The sequence below is a fragment of the Podarcis muralis genome, chromosome 4 (assembly GCF_964188315.1).
Source record: "Podarcis muralis chromosome 4, rPodMur119.hap1.1, whole genome shotgun sequence".
Lineage (NCBI taxonomy): Eukaryota > Metazoa > Chordata > Lepidosauria > Squamata > Lacertidae > Podarcis > Podarcis muralis.
In genome coordinates this window covers 29111805-29131419 of record NC_135658.1, presented here as the reverse complement: position 1 = coordinate 29131419, position 19615 = coordinate 29111805, and the positions used below count along the sequence as shown (strand labels likewise).

The window sequence follows — 19615 nt, the reverse complement described above, 5'->3', positions numbered from 1 at the left end:
TGCATGCAATGGGACGTGCTCATTTATGCATAGAACATTTCGCTCTTATAGAAGACAATGGGGAATCTCTGCCTGCTTGCAGCACCGGATTTCAGCTGGTGGGTGTAAATTGGAGCAATATAGATGAATTCTGTTCCAAATCAAATTGCTAGACAATCTTGAAGCTTTGGGGTTATACGGGCTTTCCAGAGTCATCTGATTAAGATACAGGATGTGGGACTAGATAAGCCTACAGTCTGATGTTCTTATGGTGTGGTATTTCAAATGAAAAACAGCAGTCTTCACCTTTTAAAGTGCAGCTTTTTAGTGTTCCTTTGGTTGGTTGTACTGTGAGCGCTTGCGTGCCTTTGTCTGAGTAGCCTCAGGACAAACAAACCAAAGTTTAAAACTCTGATTCTTGGCAGTTCAGTCTCTGGTCCCATAACCACAAACCTGGCTCCTCTTCCCCTGCCTTCTGGAATCCTGAAATACGCTGCTTGCTTCCCCAGCCAGATGTTTTGGGTTGCTATGCCCTTCAGCCTGAGCCAGCACGCTGGTTTATCCTTATGGGGGTTGCAGTCCAAAATATCTGAAGGGCACCCATGGTAGAAAAAGATATAGCTAGATATAGATATAGAGATACCTCACTGCTTAGCTCTCCCCCCCCCCCCAGATTACCCCTGCTTAAACCCATCACACCTGGGAATGCATCAACACCTCAGCACCAAACTACATCTGACATGAGTCATATGTTTAACCTGCCCACTTTTATTTTGTAGAAAGCAGCCATGGCACCCTGAACTGGAACATGCTGTTGAACTGGACCAGGGCCCCACACCAGTGGGCTCCCCCCCCACACACACACACATATCATCCCTCAACTCCTGCTCTGTGCCCTTGAAAGTGCTGTTTGCAGTAGGCAGCAGTTTCGAGGTCCGGGGGTGGGATGTGATGACAAAAACAAAATACGAGCAGTGCTTTTTTTTCTAGGCGTCCTTTTTTCCTAGAAGAAAAGCACTGAATACAAGTCAGAGAGAGAATTTCAGCAGAAAACCAAGGGCGGGGGCTGATCTGTGTCAGGAGGAGCACATTCCAGATCAGAGTCCTACGACCACCTTCCTCAAAAACAATGGCTCCCAAGTTAAGCATCCTTGGGACTTCAGATAAGGAATACATGGTGGTACCCAACTGTGTAGACCCAACCATGGGCTTATTCTGCATATGAGTTAGTTGGATGCAGCCTATGGGCTTTAGCCCTACAGCACAAAGTGACAATTTCTAAAGCCAGCGGGGAGTGGGATGGGGTGGAATAACAAGCTGAAACTTGTAATCCTGGGACAAACTGAAACCTCAAAACAAACAGTTATACATTGTGTGAATTGATTGAAACAGACAATGCTATTTTTGTATTACAACCATTTTGACTGTCTCAGGTGGATGGAACAAGGGTTGAAAGCCATATGGGGCTTCTGCTGCTGCAAAGTGATTCTGTTAGTTTATTTTTCTCTTTCCGTGTGTGTGTGTGTGTGTGTGTGTGTAAACTTTGGTAAACAAACTACTTTTGTACTCTTTGTGGTATTCAGGGATATATTTGCTCCCCCCCCATCCCTCAATAATCTCTTAAAATGTACAGCTGGAAAAATTAATGACATTGGATGCAGCGCTAACAATGTTTCAGTACCCGGTTATAAACTCATACCCGATTATTGCTTCTAAGAGCACATCTTATTTTAAGAAAACAGCCTCTGCTGGGTCACCTGGACCTGCTTGATTAAAGAGCATAATGCACAGCCTCCCTTTTAGGGTGAATCAGACAGGCGATGTGAGGCAAAGGCAAAATGATAGAGGTGCTCTGTCATTCTCAATTATTATAAAAATAGCAACGAGGCAAAAAGCTTAAAATGTCAGGGGCTTCACTTCTTTCTGTTTCTTTCTTTTCAAAACAATACCCTCCCTATGGTTACTGTTAACTTTTTGTTTTTTGTTTTTTACACGATAATATTGGCTCTTTAAAATGATGGCAGCTGGTGCCATCTAGGGCAGGCTTGGAGGAGCTCCACCTTTTCCTCTCTCCTGATAACTCAGTAAGGATGACTGCCACTCTCCTGCATAAAAGATTCAGGTGCATGGTACAAATTTGAGGTCCACACAATTGAAGTGGATTAAAGCTCTGTGTTGCCACAAATCCACTTTAAAAAAAGAAATGGGCTATTTCTGGTTAGAAAAGTAGTGGGAGACTCATTGAAAAATGTGTGGTGAGCGCACACGCAGATCAGGAGAGATGCTTGCCTATTGTCGTATAATTGCTTTGAAGACAAATTGCAATAAATGGTCAAGAAAGGCCAGGCATTTTAACTTGGCACGTAAGCTTTGTGCAAGCAAATCAAGATGGATGCTGGAAAAACAGTTCCTCTGCAGAAGCCTTAAGTTCTGATGCTTTCTGATTTGACTCGCAGTATAGGTTTGTATGATAAACACTCTCTTATTGCTAGAGCTTTGGGAACATCCAATGAAGCTGAATGTTGGAAGATTTGTGACCGATAAAAGAAAACGCTTCTCTGCGCAGTACATAGTTAAGCCTCAGAACTCACTCACACAGGAAGCAATGCCAATCACTGACTCGGGTGGCTTTAAAAGATTGGACAACTTCATGGGGGAATAAGGCTACCGGTGGCTACTAGCCGTGATGACTAGTAGTGTGCTTCCACACTGTGCTTCTGAAAGCCAGTTGCTGGAAACATAGCACTTGGGTTCTGCTTGCGGGCTTCTCACAAGCATCTGGCTGCTAGACTAGATGGGCCATTGGCCTGATCCAGTAGACACTTCACATGCTCTTAAAGGATCATGCCTGGCCTGGCCCTTCCTGACTCTTGTGATGGAGCATGAAGGAAAAGGGAGAGAATCGTTTTTAAGATCCACTCACATATGCAGCCAAGACACAGAATTCCCTCTGACCAGCCGTCCCTGGGCTTTTATTTTATCTGACACCTTGTGCCTGTTTGTTTTTATCTGTACTTCCTGCCTGCTTTCTGTCTACTGTTATTGTTCTCTATGGTCTGTGCTCTTTCTTTCTTTCTTTCTTTCTTTCTTTCTTTCTTTCTTTCTTTCTTTCTTTCTTTCTTTCTGAATGCATAAACGTATTATTTCCACATTAGCTTCCTTGAGCATTGCTACCTAAAGTGGAAATGATTCTTTAAAATAAATACCGGTACATATCGGAATCGCGGAATGGGTTGGCAATAATCCCTGAAATGTTAGCGGCACTTCTCAGAGCCTCCGTAAACTCAGTGCCAATCGCGTGGAATCAATTTGCCTCTGCAAACAATTGGTTAGATGGAGAAAAATGCTGCATGGAGTAGGAAGCAAGCCTGGTTAGAAACCACCTCCACATAACTCCCACTTTGTCTCTCCTTTGGGCACGTCAGCACCTATTGTGTCATGCTGGGTGACAGGATCGAGACTTCATGCAGCTCTGAAATTGTTGATGCTTTGGCGAGACAAGTAGACCGGCAGCAGCCCCTGCGATGCGGGATGGGGGTGGGGCACCTAGTGGGAAGGGAGATCCTTTCTGAATAACCCCCCTGCCCTACAGTGGGGCTTTGCATCAGGTCCTCCCTTAAGGAGAAGCTGGTGAATAGTCCTGCCACACTGCTGGGTGGAAGAAGAAGAAGGAGGAGGAGGAGGAGGAGGAGGAGGAGGAGGAGAAGAAGAAGAGGAGGAGTTTGGAGTTGATATCTCGCATTATCACTACCTGAAGGAGTCTCAAAGCGGCTAACATTCTCCTTTCCCTTCCTCCCCACAACAAACACTCTGTGAGGTGAGTGAGGCTGAGAGATTTCAGAGAAGTGTGACTAGCCCAAGGTCACCCAGCAGCTGCATGTGGAGGAGCAGGAAAGTGAACCCGGTTCACCAGATTACAAGTCCACTGCTCTTAACCACTACACCACACACAGGGAAGGTCTCTACCCGCTGCCCAGCAGCAAAGCTCTCACCGACTTGGCAGGAGGGGAGACATTCTGCAGAGCTTTGCTGCCAGTCACTCTCTGCTTGCAGAGACCAGGGAGACCAAAGGCAAAGGTAGGTGGTGGAATGAGGATGTCACCCCCAGGGCATGTGCCCCTGAGGTGGCTGTCTCACCCCACCTCAAGGGTTGGTCAGCTCTGGTGCAAGAGAGAGATGACTCCACATTTGGATATTTATTTAATAATGTATTTGCCTTTTTCCCATCATGGAACTCAACATGTGGTTCCCAAGCAGGCCCTGACCAGACTGAGGTCTGCTTAGCTTCAACGGAGCTGTGGCCTCATGGGCCTTCAGAGCACATAGATGGATTTGTGCCCAGAAAGAGATTACCAATAACAGCTGTAGAAAAAAACACAGTTTCTCCTGCGGCAAGCCAAGCAGCCTCCACAGAAAACCTGTCCCAAATAGTATTTGTTAAGCAGCACAGAACCGTGTCCCTTGCTGAAACATTTCCTCAAAGCACAATAAGACCCTTATCCCCTTGTGCTCTCTTTTGGTTTTAATGCCTTTGTATCACTACCACATGAGTCACTGTTTGCAAGAGCAAGAATTCTAATCAGGGCTGTATGCCTACCCTCATAAGCAAATCCTCTCAGTCCCCATTTTCATCTTCCCCTTCACCATGTGAAAAAAAATTACTGTTAATTGTTTTTGTCAGGTACTTGTGGAAATTTCCATCGCAGTCCTTGCCACATCACTTCAGAGAGCTCTGCTTTGACTGTGTCATCCAAATGACATTTTGTTTTCCTGATCTGTGTCTCTGAATACATCGCTCGCTCCTCTCCTGAAAGAGTTATTTCATCATTCTTCTGGGCCTATCAAGTGGCTATGCCAAATTGTAAATCTAAACAACCCATCTAAGCGTCTGCAATTTGCTTTGCCTTATTAGCTGATGCTGCAACCTATAAATAAATATTTTCTTTACTGAAAAAGTTTGAAGGATAATTAAAATCCACAGTGGCTTCAGACTCAACAAAAAATAGCCCGCCAAAATTCAAAGGTACAGTTCTTGCAGAACGCCATGAATCCTGAGAACTGTGATTTGTTAAGTGTTAAGTTGTGGGTGAACATATCAGACAACACAGCGATTCTTCAGACAGCTCTTGTTTATTCACAGGCCAGAACAGAACAGAACTGAAGGGTTCAGTCAGCCTGCTTATATAGAGCTCAACTACAAAGCAACAGTAACAACTTTCTGTAACTATCCAATCACTGAACGCCACTTTCACTTATTTGCATATGCAGACCTGAGTGAAAACTATCTACAGTATCCCCCTGCTGGCCCAGGGTGAGAACTTCAGTATATAACTGTCAGGGGTTCAGGGACAGAGGCACAGGTGAGGGAGGAGACCGAGAGCGAGGGGGAAGAATCCCAGGACAGCGAGGAAGAGGATGACGATGACCTGAGGGATTCCATGAGTCTTTCAAGTGAATCGGAAGATTCCCAGAAGGGGGCGCCTGTGGTCAGGCCAAGGGGAGTCACAGGGGGGACTCGTCAGGAGCAGGGGACCAGCAGGGGAACCCAAAGTGGGAGCTGGGAGTCGGGACCGGCTTCACCGCCAGAGCGCAGTGAAGGGGGTGGAGATTCCAGTGTGACAGGGGAAGCAGGTCCGAACGCAGAGGAGGAGGGAAGATCGGAGCAAGACACCCTCCCGGAAAGGGAGGGGAGTAGTGCAGGGAGTAGTGTAACTGTCAAGAGGAGGGTTAGAGGATGCGAACGCGCGCCAAGTTCAAATGTGGAGGCGCGCGGAAGCACAGGGAGCCCGGAGGAGGAGCCAGGTCCCAAAGCATGCAGGAGGGGGGAAGAGCTGTCTGGGGATTCAGCGTCAGGGGAATCCAGGAGGGGCGAAACCCCAGGGGGCAGGAAGACCCTGCGGAAAAGGAAGGAAAGGAAGAGGTGGAGCAGCACAGCCCTCTTAAACTGGTGCAGAGGAGGGACTGACTCAGAGGGGACTTCAGCGGTCTAAGCGTAACAGACGTGGGGCTGCGCGCCTCGGCTGTGGAGCGAACAATGCATTTCAATAAACATTCTTGTATATAAACTGGACTTGGCGTTGGTCTCTTGTGAGCTGGGACCTGAGGCAGCCCTGACAATAACATTAAGGATGCTGATAGTTTTAAAGGATAACCCTATTCTTTTCACAGAGCTACAATTCCCTGAGTTCCTTGGGAAGAGGGATTGATTGTTGAACTACTGGAGCATTTTGAGGGGAATAGGGGTCTCCTAGCAACCATTAGCGCCCTTAACAAACTGCAATTCCCAGGATTCTTGGGGGGGAAGTCATGACTGTTTAAAGTAGTATGATACCACTTTCGGTATATAGTTCATTTCTTAACCCTTTGTTCTGCCCTCCCCCTATGACTGGGTGAAATCCAGTTGTCATTCTCTTCAACCCCTTCAACTTCCCCCAGGGCCACACCTGTCATTAGGGTGAGTTAGGCAATCGCCTCAGGCAGTAGATGCTGGTGGGCAGCACTTGTGGCTATTCCCCTGTGCGTAACTGTTGTGACTAGTTACAATATCACATATGAGTCTGTAAATACATAAAATACATTCATGGCCTATCATACACCAACTACACTAGACCAGTGTTCCCCAACCTTGGGCCTCCAGCTGTTTTTGGACTACAACTCCCATCATCCCTCGCTAGCAAGACCAGTGGTCAAGGATGATGGGAATTGTAGTCCAAAAACAGCTGGAGGCCCAAGGTTGGGGAACACTGCACTAGACCACTGTGTTGGAGGACACTTTCTCATCATCAGATTCACCTCAACTTCTGTACCGGTAGAGTGGAAGGAATGGGCACCATCTTGTTCTTTGCCTCAGGCTACAAAATTTCTTCCACTAACCCAGAAGTAGATGCCCCTTGTTGCAAACTTTGCCCCAGGATGCGAGCGGATGTCACACGCTGGCAGTGTGGCAGCAGTGGGAGACACCTTTAGCAAAAGCGCGCCTCATGTTATAAGCGGTTTCGGGTTACAAACGGACCTCCGGAACAGATTAAGTTCGTAACCAGAGGTACCACTTTATTAGTAACTTTGCATCAGTGTAACATTTTGATATGTAGCTGTGCATTTTTGTAATATTTTGTTCAAGTTCGGTTTAGATATTTTTAAAAATACATTAATCAGTACAGAAATTACATAATCAATCAATCAATCAATCATTTGATTACTCCCATCTCACCAAAGTGTGAGAGAAATGGCCTGCCAAATACCATAAGGAATCATAACATTAAAAAGAAAAGGCTCCCTGCGGCTGCCTATGCTATTTTTGAAAGTTTTGGGGGGCTGAATTGTCACAGAACACAGCAAGCCACATCTATTGTCAGGGAAATGACAGATAAATGACTGAGAAAGCCTTGGAGTTGGCGTGATTATTTCTTTAGTAAGTTTGTACACCACTTTTCATTGGGGGGTGGGGGAGGCTTCTCAAAACAGTTTACAAACCACATGTCAAATATGTAATAAAATAGCGTACAAAGCTATATAAAACACAAGAATCTGAAAACCATGATTCAAAATTTTACTAGACGTCATTGACTGGAGAAGCTGACTCATCTTGATTCATCCTCCTCTAGGTGGAAAAAGGGAGAGTGTGTGTGTTTGTGTGTAAAGAGAAGTTGCAGTTTTGGGAGACAAAAGCAACAGACTGATATAGTGGCTGAACGAGAAAAGCCCTTTTTGGGGGAAAGAATATGGCCTGCCTCTTTGGGGATATGATATAAAGGGCAGCAGGCAACTTGCATCTGCACAAGTGTTAAAAGGCCCCCTGCTTATGATAAATATTACAGAAATGCCATGAATCTTCAATGATCTCTTCCTCAAAAGGAAGCCAAATCTGGATAAGTGTCACACACCTCCTGGAGAAACGAGAAACTTGTAACAATAGGCAAGATTCAAATTAAGGCTAGAATTTCTTGGTGGCTTTAAGAACTCAGCAATAGCTTTTAATCATTGGCATTTTAGGCTGTGCAAACATGCCTTTGAGCACGTCCTGTTGAGCGCAGTGGGGCTTGCTCCCGAGGACCATGCGCAGAATTGCCTTGCACCTCGTGTATTTGTTAATAAAGGGTCCTTTCTCCCCATGTACAGCATCTGCTAGAAAGCAACTGCCCACAAGGTGGCATGGTTCCCCTTGGAGTTCGCTGCTACGCTTCAATGCTTGCAAGAAAAAGTAAAAAAAAAACCCCACCATTCTGTCCTTCCTTGTCTTCCGGTTATGGGTACATTTATAAATTACGGCTTCCTTCTTGACGCATATTAATCACGAATTTGTTAAATTGTTACATTTTGTTTGAGGAGTCATTTTTCACGCAGCATCAGTTCTAAGACTCTTTATGAAACAAGGAATTAGTTCTGCAAGGTTTAAGATGCAGGTCGATCCTGCATTTGTTCACGTTCATGTTGCGCAAGCACTTGTAGAAATTTAGGTTGAAATACTCAGCATATTTACTTGGAAGTAAGAGTCTTTGAAATGGACTGGGACTTTCTTCTGAATAAATAGCCGTTAAGGAACTATTTAACCCTCATTGCTTTCAATAATAACTAAAGTATAGCTGACTTTGTCTGGTTCTAACTATCACATTTGTATCCCATGTTTTCTTCTAAGAGTTTATGGGTTTCCCCTGATGATAGATCAGAAGAGAGTTACTTGCACAGGCCATCCCCAGAGCCTTCAACACAGGGAGTTGTCTGAACATTGTGCCATTTATGGCTGTGCACACATCATGCATTTAAAGCACACCCCGCAAGAATCCCAGGAACTGTAGTTTGCTAAGGGTGCTGGGGTTTGTGCGGGGTGGACTACAGTTCCCAGGGTTGTACTTCAAATATATGCAATGGCAATGGCTCTTTAGACAAGGGTCTTTCTTTCCCTGTCATATCTAGAGATGCATGCAAAACAACAACATTCAGCATGCTAAACATGTTGTACCACTGAACCGCGGCACTTCCAGACCCAAACAAATATTACTCAGGGATTAATGCATGACTTAATTATAATTTGAATGTGAAAACTACCTTTCTTTCAGGTAACCAGAGATGCAGTGAGAGATGGTGTTAGAAGCAAGTCATTCGTCTGAGTATCTGCCTTCACCTTGTTCCTCCTCAGATTCTTAAACTGGACCTTGGATGCAGAACATTATTTGTTTGTTTGTTTCATGAAATTTATATGCAGCTTGATTGGATTTATATTAAAAGAAAAAGCCTCAAAGTAGTTTACAGAAGATAAAATAGTACTAAAATCAAGAGAAAAAAGAAAATCATGACCCTACTTTAAAACATGCAAAAGTTAAAATACTAAAAAAGATTAAAATTACCTCAACTTTCTACGCCTCTGGGTAGGCTTCTCTAAAGAGGAATGTTTTTAGCTGGCACTGAAGAGCACAGCGAAGGCACCTGCTTGATCTCAATAAGGAGGGACTTCTCAAGTGCCACACTCAATGATCAGGTTCTTACAAATACAGAATGGGTATTATGTGGGGTCTCTAGTAGTGCCAATGCTGCCAATTGAAGCGGTTGGGTGGGCGCATGTGGGGCAAGGTGATCTCATTGGTAAACTGGTCCCAAGTTGTTAAGGGCTGTATAGGCTGCTAGTATCACTTTGAACTTGGCCCAGAAGCAGATCAGCAGCCAGTGCAGATTTCTGAGCACAGGTGTTTTAAGCTGACAAGTCGTCACTCCTGTCAGCAATTGTGCTGCAGCACATTAACCATAAATGCTGGAGCTGCCAAGGATTGAATCTGGGGGCACAGATGTGCTACCAGCAACCTATGGACAGGGCTGTCTTAAGCATATGCAGCGCCAGGGTGCAAAGATCCGCACGGCGCCCCCCCCTCCCCCAGGTTGCCCAGCCCCAGGCACACAGGAGGGTGGAGCCAGCCAGCCACCTGCCTCAGCTTCTCACTGGCTCAGTCCCCTGAACTTGCGGCACAGAGCCACCTGCAGCAGAAGAGCCCACCGTGGTGCTCCGACTGACGGGCAGGCCCTTCCCCGGACTCAACTCTTGGGCCCCCGACTCTTGGCCTGGTGTCCCTGAGAGTCTGGCACCCGGGTGCCCCGCACCCCTAGTGCCTATGGGTAAGACGGCCCTGGCTATGAAGCTCTGATTGCCTAGCTAAAGCCCTCTCAGAGCACAGTATGTGCCATTCTTCAAGTTGTTGTGTGTTTTATAAAGCTTTCGCCCCTAGGAAACTCAGGGATATAATTTCATGTAGTGAAATTTGGAAGTCTGAACTACACACACGCAAACATGCACTCCATTCAACAGACCCTGCATCTAAATGGGCTGCTTCCCTCTTGTCTGAATGCCTATATCGACCTGTCCACTGAGCTGAATCTGCAACTCTCTGTAGGAATGCAAAGCCACCTCTGTAGGTGAACTTTCAGGTGTGTTTGGAAATGGTCTGATCATTAGTATAAATATTGAAAAGCATTGATATGAATTATTTAGGAAAATGTTCAAATATTAAAGGGCTCTCACTACTCAAACAAAATGTTTCAGAGTCGCTGAGAGGATGATAGAGGAGTTTCTTAGTGGGTGTTCCATTAAGTGATCTTTAAACCAAGTGAAGGTCAACATCTTTGAAACATATGGATCAATTAAAAAAAAATGGGCCTCATTCTGAGTGTAGAAGCTAAAGCTGATCAATAAAGGTTTTTGTCAGAATGGTTTTTGTCATAACTTCCATGAGTGTATAGATACAGCAGGTCGGCATGCGACAACAGCAACACCCCGGGAACGGCTTTGACTGGCCAGCTAAAGCAGGTGAGGGTAGCTGATGGGTGTCAAACTCTTGGTGAGTCAGGGATTTCCTCTGCATGTGAAGAAAGGCTCCAGTGGATTGAGCGGATGAAGCTAAGAGCGGATCCAACAGTCAATAAGGCAGTTATTGCACATGCTGTAGAGGAAAGTAAGGGGCAGGTGAGGCTCATCAACCTGGGAAGGTAGCCCATCTAAGAAAAAGAAAACTCTGCTTGTAAACCTCTGCTGTCTTGTGGGATACCTTCAGGAGAAGAAAAGGCTAAGGAGTAAACCCTACACAAATCTGGAGTGGAATCCCTAAGATGGCTGGATGGAGTCTTGTACGTCTCCTTCTGGCAAGCCCTGAAGCCAAGCTGGTGCCAGATATATTGCTATACTTTCCTCAGTGAGGCCAAGAGCTGGGTCTTGTGGTCTGGGCAGCCCAGAACCTCTATACACATTGCCCAGGCCTATGCCCTGGGGAGGTCACTTCAGTGCTGCTAAGGCAGCTTCTTCATCCCCAGAAGCACACTCCGTTGTCTCTAGAACAGCCCCATGTGATCGTCCCTACCTGTCCAAAGTCTTGCACAAGGCAGAGGGCTTTTAAAGCCCCCTGTCTTCCTTATCAGATTTGGGGAAGGTCATGAAAGGTGTCCCGCAGGAATGGGCCTTTTTGTGGTGGCTCCCTGTTTATGGAATGCTCTCCCCAGGGAGGCTCACCCGGTGCCTTCATTACATATCTTTAGGTGCCTGGCAAAAATCTTTCTCTATAACCTGGCCTTTGGATGATTGAACATTCTATGGCCTTTTAAATGTGTTGTGAGATGGGGTTTATTGGATTGTTTGTGTTCTCGTGTGTTTTGTGTTCTCATTCTGCATTTTGAAATTGTGAATACTGGGCTAGATGGACAAATAAGGAAGCATCCAACGTTTTATTGATCTATATTTAGAAAGCAGATATAAGGCTGTTTCCTGTGTACAGAAAGCCAGCTGCCTTTGCATTTTCCCTCTATTGCTAATGGTTAATTTCTCCCACTTGGCTGTTGCAAAGCCAGCTGAGTATGGCTGTATTTGATATTGTTCCTTTCTTCCTTTTATCATTTCTTATAGGCCTTGTGGGATGCTGACTTACAGATCTGATTACAAATCTGTTCTAAATGAGAAATGAGGAAGTTTTTTTATATAGCTGTGAGTCCTTTATTTTGTGCTAAGTATACAGGTTTATATAAGAAAATGAAGCAAGGAAGTAGTTCACAGAGATTAAATGATGTGGAATAAAGCCTCCAAAAGCTGTAATTGAAAGTGACAGAAACATTAGTTTTGAAACAAGTAACATTTAATCACTCGGATTATACAGAAGCATTTTATTTTTGGTATGTTGTTTTCTTTGATAGAATTTACATTTTAATCTGTTGAGACAGCTAATCACTTTTGTCTGACTGGTGCCAGGAGCCTGTCAGAATACGTAAAAGCTAGAGCAGTGTGAAGAGGCAGGCTATTTTTCTGAAACACGAACAACAAAATCCTAGACATGTCTGCTCAGAAGGAAGCCCCATATACAAGGGGCGTTCATTAAAGATTTCCCCTGACGTACTTCCCATGGACTGAGACAAACGAAACTGGGCAGAGTTATTAGTCCTTCTTTACATAGCTACCAGCAAGAGCCAAACACTTCTCCCATCGCTTTATGCAGCTGTGGAGACCTCTTCTGTAGAAGTCGGCAGGTTGTGTCAGAAGCCACGACTTGACCTCAGAAATCAGCATTTTATCGTCGTGCCCTTCAAAAATAACTTCACGGTTTGAAAGAGGTAAAAATCCGATGGTGTGAGGTTGGGAGAATAACGGGGGGCTCAGGAAGGATTTCATAGCCACAGGACTGTGAACCGGGATATTATCCTGCAGGAGGTGGACACCTTTGGTCAGAATACCACGCCTCTCAATTTTGATGGCCTTCCACAATTTCTGCAGCAGTGAAGCATAGTATGTCCCGGTACTTGTGGTACCCTTTGCCAGGAAATCCATCATCACTACTCCGTGCTGGTCCCAAAAGACCATGAGCATGACCTTGCCCACTGAAAGTTGGATACGTGCCTACTTTGGAGGTGGTGAGGTAGAGTTCTTCCATTGTTTGGACTGGGATTTAGTCTCTGAGTCATAATGATGGACCAATGTTTTGTCCTGAGTAATTAGTCTGGTGAAGAAGTCATCATGGTTTTCGTGACACATGGCCAAAAGAGCCCGGTGAGCATGTGACTCATTCCTGCTTCTGGAAAGAGGTCAGCAGCCGGGGAAACCACGGAGCAGACACCTTTCCCGTGTGCAAATGGTTATGGATGATTTTTTTCTACAGAGCTCACACTGATCTTGACATCTGCAGCTAGTTGGCGAATGGTTATGTGGCGATCCTCCAGAATGGCAGCCTGCACTTGTCGGATGGTGTCTTCATCAATGGCAGACTGTGGTCGCCCAGGAATGGGAGCTATTCCACCAAAGTCCAACCACACTTGAACGAACAAGGCCAGTGCTTAACTATGTCATATTATGGGGCTTCCTCCCCATAAGTCCCTTTCATCTCATCGAACGTCTCCCATGGTGTGTGCCCTTTCAGGTACAGGAACCTGATAACCGCTCTGCATTCTGCTGGTTCCATTATCAGAGTCCTCCACGTTAGCACCCATAACAGAGAAACTGCTAGGAGTTCAGAGCTACAAATTACGACCTTACCTATGGAGAGAGGTATCATTATACATGTGCAATTTTATCCTCCTATGATAACCAGAAGTGGGTCAGGGGAAATCTTTAATAAACGACCCTCGTAGTTCAATGAGGCTTACTGCTAAGTAAGCATGAGCATGATTGCTGCCTAAAGGGTGAACTTCTATTAGCTTCTGCATTAATAACATTACATGTACAGCTGCAGAGGGCTATCTCCTAGGGGATGAGTCCTTTTGCCCGCCCCCCCCCCCATTTTGGTGAGGGAGCTAGGGCCCCCAGTGTTCAAAGGGGGGGCCTGGAGGAAGACAAGCACAGAACAGAGTGAGACATAGCTTCAGTGGCTGCCTCTTCCTGCTACGAAGGGGAAGGAGCCCCCGGGCTGCAGGAAGAGGAGGAGCCACAGCCATTGAAGCAGCGCTGCCACGGTGGCTCTGCCCCCATGAAATCTGTTTAAAGAACGGAATGAAGAAAAAAGAAGAAAAATGGCACAGTAGGGGATTTTCTGCAGTATAGGAAAATCCAGGTTAAATGTAACAAAAATACAGAATGGGATTTTGATGGCAATGATATCATGTGGACAGTATAAAAATACTTCCATGAAATACTTCCATGCTTGAGTTGCACCAATTCTGTGATAAACTCTAGTCTGGAAACATACTAGGTTGTTTGAAAGGACATCTTTTTTGAAAGTCCTATATTGTTCTCTCTTGACTTTTTTTTTGTGACCCATTGCCTGACTGGGCAATATAGTGCGTAGGGCTTCCCACATTGCATGTTTTTCAGAAGACAAATGTCAAGGTTAATTGAGTCACAAAGGGCATGTGCTGATAGTGACATGTGCCTCCCTGGTTTTCTCTTCGTTGGTGCAATCTGCAGGAAGGGGCTGGCTCCTTGTCCCTGCCAAGCCAGCATGCAGAATAGGAGTGTCTGCGGCAGGGGCTATCTGGCTGGAAAGAAACAGAACTTCTGACAAGATTGTTGTGTTTTAAAGAAGGATCCTGAAGGTGTCACTTCTCAGGTATGAAGTTTTCCTGTTTTCTCACAGAGCTTAATAGGAAAGCTTAGCAGCTGATAACTTTTTGCTGTTTGAAAGATGTGTGCCTACCAAATGGATGGAAACTAAACTGCCTGCGAAAATCATCTTTGTTAGCTCTGTCATCTCATCTGTGGTAAATAATCGTTTCGCTCTCCGCCCTCCATTCTTGCCCCTTGAACAAATGCAGTTGGTCTACACTGAAATGGTCTCGGTTTCTCTGTGTCACTTTAAAATAGGTTTCTGTAAAAAGGTAGCCAGGCTGAAGTAGAATCCCAAAGGGGTTTTCTGGCAAATGCATGTCAACTTCTTGTGTTTGTCATGAGGACAATTTGGGGTGGGTAGGTGGGTGGGTGTGTATCAATATATGAATTTAGAGCAAACTCTGTTTTAATATGACCTTGAGAATGGTGAAGATGTGTGTGTGTGTGTGTGTGTGTGTGTGTGTAGATAGGTAGGTAGGTTTGCTCTCTGGTATTGGGAAGCAAGCTAAAAGTAATGCTGTAAATCAGCTTGAAAAATTATGGCTCATCACATTTCATAATGGATCCTGTATTAATAATGATACAAAAAGTGAACCAATACATTGTTGCATTGCAGGAAGAATTGTCCATGTTGTGGAAAACACTGAAAAATGACTCATCATCTTTCCCCTCCACTCCCCCACCCCCAACTCCTATCTTTTGGTTCATGAAAAGTCTGAAGTAGTTCCTGTTTTTGTATAAGCAAATCCACAGGATTAGCCTTCACAGATAGTAGTTTGGACCTTCATTGCCCACTTGCACAAGAAATGCTGATGTGTGTGTGTGTGCGCGCACACACACACACATGGCCTACTCTAGTTTTGTAATTTTAAGGTGTTCTAAATTCTTTTTAATGTTGTATTTTAAAGTGCTGTAACCCTCCCTGAGCTCTCAGGGTGAAGATTCAGCAATTTAACAATGATGATGATGATAATATAGGATGCATGTTTGGCAGTTTTCATTTTGAGAAACATCCCTTCATCATCATCACAATTGTTACTATTGTTAGTAAGAGTTATGGGGTGTTAGAGGAGGGGTAGTACCTCTGGTAGATGACATGTCATGTTCCTTTTGGGCTAGTTTGCCCACCTTTGCTTCACACCCTGCACTCAGCTCTCACCTGTGGCTCCTAGAAGCTGCCAGCATGTGACAGTGGCCACACGCTGGGAATGGCTTTGACTGGCTGGCTGAACCAGGTGAGAGTAGCCGTTGGGTCCCAAACCCTCAGCGAATTAGAGACTTCCCCTGAATGCAATAATAGGCTCCGGCGGATTCAGTGGACAAGACCAGTAGTGAACCCAACCATCATGAAGGCGGCTACTGCACAAGCTGTAAAGGGGCAGATGGGACTCATCAACCTGGGAAGGTAGCCCATCTAGAGAAGGATAAGTCTGGTCCTAAACCTCTTCTGCCTTGTGGCTATACTCATTCATGAGAAAGACCTCAGGAGTAAACCCTGAGGAAAATTCTGTACCCGATGCCTTGCAGGACATCTCTGGGAGAAGAAAACACTAAGGAGTAAACCCTACACAAATCCAGAGTAGAGTCCCTAAGACGGTTGGATGGTGCCTTGTACACCTCCTTCCAGCAACTTCCGAAAGGTGGATCTTGTTGTCTTGGCAGCCCAAGAACTTCATACACACTTCCCAGGCTTCCTCCTTGGAGAGGTCAGTTCAGTGCTACTATCACAGCAAAACAACAACTTGGGAGGCAGCAGGCACTGTGATTCTCCAGCTATTTGACTTCACTCCTGAGGCACACTCCACCAGCTCTCAAGACAGACGGATACCAACAGGATTGTTAGCGGAGACATGTGAATAAAACACATGTAGTCCAGAGAGAAAATCCAGGTGAAAGTTTACTGAACAAGCTGAACAAAACAGTATACAACCAGAGCAGAAATCAATGAGAGGCTTCTGCCTTTTTGACATGCCTTGTTGAGAGCAGGGTTAGATTCAACTTCCACAAGAAAACTCCCTCAACAGCTAGAGAGAGTATCAGAGTACATGTCACCTCAGTAAAGATCACAGACTCTCCAAGTGTCCCTATTTTCCAGGGATGCCCCTGGTTTAGAGAATGGTTTGATCCCAGAATGTCCCACTGTTCCTTAGGATGTCCCTATTTTCATTGGAGGGTATGGAGTTATCCTACCCCTGAGCAGTCTGAAGGCAATCCTGTATAGGGAAGGTTTTTTCCCCAATGTTTAAAGTTTTATTATCTGGGAAGCTGCCCAGAGTGGCTGGGGCAACCCAGTAAGATGTGTGGGGTATAAATAGTAAAATTATCATTATGGAATGAGAAGTCCCTATTTTCATCAGAGAAATGTTGGAGGGTATGAGATCATACCACCTTCCATGGTTGCTATTCAACACCTCCTCCTCTATCACCACCCCTTGGTTGTTGAATTAGGCTGTGTACACATTTCTGGCTTAAAATGGAACTGGGTCATTCTTTTCTCAATTTGGATTGAAGCTGGTTTTGGGCAAGGCACATCAAAACACAGTCATTTCATAAGAAATGGCAAAATAGGGTATGGATGGATGGTGGCCAGGGTTTGCACAGAGGTTATATGGTGTCCACTGTTCATTGAGCATGCCTATATTCCTATAGGTTATACAATGTTGCATCAAATGATTTTTAGCTCACACTCTCCAGTGAATTTCCTGTCGCTTTCTTTATGGCAAAAAGCTGCTTGGGGTGGGTTTTTACAAATTATGAGGGCACAGATCTCTGCCCTGAGGGGCTTAGATCTAGAAATTGACACAAGAAAGACTACAGAGGAAAGAAATTGGGGGGGGGGGTGATAAATAGGGCAGTGTTTCCCAACCTTTTTTGGGCAAAGGCACACTTGTTTGATGAAAAAAATATCGAGGCACACCACCATTACAGCCCCGTGACGTCAGCGCGCAGCGTCACGCCGGGAGGGACGCACGAAAGTGTAACTTTCAATTTTTTTCCCTCCCCCTTGCCGGGGAACCTCCAAGCTTTGGGGGGGGGGAGGAGGCAGCAAAGCGAGGGACTGAGGGACCCTAACCCTAACCCTAACCCTAACCCTCACCGATCACCCGGGAAAGCATGCGAACGAGGAGCCCCCGTGTCCTGCTCCCGGCAGCGGACAACACAAAGCGAGGAGGCCTGGACAAGGCAGCACGCTCCCCGCTCTCGCTGCATCGGGGCTTTTCTCCTCCAGGCCGCTTTCGAAGTCCCCTTCTCCGCTCCCAAGAGCCGGAGCCGCTGCTTCCAGGCCCTGTCCGAGCCCCGACTTGTGGCCTCACTTCGAGGAGCGCCTGTTGCTGGGGACGGGGCTGCATCCCCCTCAGCCGCCGCCTCGCTTCCTTCCAGGAGACCCGACGGCTCCCCCTCTCCCGCTCGCCCTCCTGCGCCCGCAGCAGACCGAGACCTCCCCGCCCCCGCCCGGCTCGGCCCTACCTGGGCGCCTCCAAGCCCGGCCGGCTCCGCGTCGCGCTCCACGCCGGGCAGCTGCAGCAGGGGCTGCGCGGGGGCGCGCGGCGGACCGGCTGAGCGCGCCCCGGAGCCGCCGCGCCGTCGCTCGCGAGTCCCTCCGAGAGCCCGCGGGACTGACTCCGGAGTCGCGAGGCGGCGCGTCGCCCAGGGAAGGGGCGGCTTCCCACAAGCACGACGACCGAAAAGAGCCCAGCAGAGCGTGCGCCCCGGAGGACTTGGGGGGGGTCTGTAGGGCATCAGTGGCCCCCAGAATTCTGCCCGCCCCTTGCCCCATTTGATCCAGATTTACCCTCTGGGGAGAGCGAGCCCCGGCCCAGCAGGGGGCGCCCTCGCTCCGTCCTCCGGGAAGCAAACGCCCTCGCCCGCCTCCCTCCAGGCAACATCTCGCGGCACACCAGGCAACATCTCGCGGCACACTAGTGTGCCGCGGAACACCGGTTGGGAAACACTGAAATAGGGGAAGAATGTGTGATTAGTTAAGTGACACAAAAGCCCTGTTCAGCCATTCAAAGGGGGGGGGAATAGATGTGGCGGAAACACAAAGATGCAAGATGGCCACTGTTGCTTTAAAACAGTTAAGGTAAAGCACATTAATGGAATTTTCATATTCCATAAGATAAAATGAAAATTATAAATGAGCATACATATATGGAATGCACTTATTTATTTCACTTAGAGGCCACCATGGATTTTTAAAAAGTGTTCCTAAATTCCTAACGGCAGCTGCGTTTTGACATTTAGTCTTCTTCAGAGGCCCACTAATTATTATCTGAAACCAAAAAAAAAAAAAATTAAATACAGATCACGTGGGTTAGAATCTCAGATGGGCAAAGCATTCTCTTAATAGAATATAATGCAATCTTAAGTTCTATATTTTGGGCCTGTCTGAGGTTCTAACCATCATGATGTATATTGGTTTTTCTTTTAGATAATAATTACTGGGCTGCTGGCCTGTAAGTGAGATAAATGAGTGCTTTCCTTATATTCATTTATATTGTTCATTTTCTCATATCCAGTATTAAAAACCTATGTTTATGCTGTTTGTAATGAATGTTTTCCCTTAACCCTGTTCTTTGTAAGTTGTGTGAAACTCTTTTTCTTTGTGTCGTCATGCTTGAAGGCCAAATTATTCACACTTTAGCTGAAGACGTTAGAAGCCTGGATTGACTTCCTGGTCGGGAGGAAGATTCTTTGCACATCCTTCCAAACGTGTGAGGAATCTACCTTCAGATCTTCTTGCTCAACACAGGAACACTGGAAGCAGAGAGAGAAATGCTGAGGGGGCTAGTTTGTATCCTGAACCACACATATTCTTTGAATTACTGAAAAAGGTTACTTGTTTGAAGAATAGGCTATGTTTACATAACTTATAGGAATCCATTTAGATAGTCAGAATTCATCAAAAACTACACTAGCAAGAAAAGAGGGGAGGGAAAAGAGATGCAAATAATAAAGAATAGTTGTTAATTTATTACTTGTACCCCACCCCTGGGACACGGGTGGCGCTGTGGGTTAAACCACAGAGCCTAGGACTTGCCGATCAGAAGGTCAGCGGTTCGAATCCCCGCGAACAGGGTGAGCCCCCGTTGTCCGGTCCCAGCTTCTGCCAACCTAGCAGTTCGAAAGCACGTC

The 19615-nt window shown here is 46.1% G+C and overlaps 1 protein-coding gene across 1 annotated transcript in view; it reads left to right on the top strand.

Annotated features, from left to right (window-relative positions):
• The first annotated feature begins 14328 nt into the window (after positions 1-14328).
• STARD13 (StAR related lipid transfer domain containing 13) overlaps positions 14329-19615 on the top strand; it is a 218240-nt gene continuing 212953 nt past the window's right edge. Inside the window, exon 1 of the mRNA XM_077927137.1 lies at positions 14329-14480. The gene's annotated coding sequence lies outside the window, so the exon portion shown is untranslated. The remainder of the gene's footprint in view (positions 14481-19615) is intronic.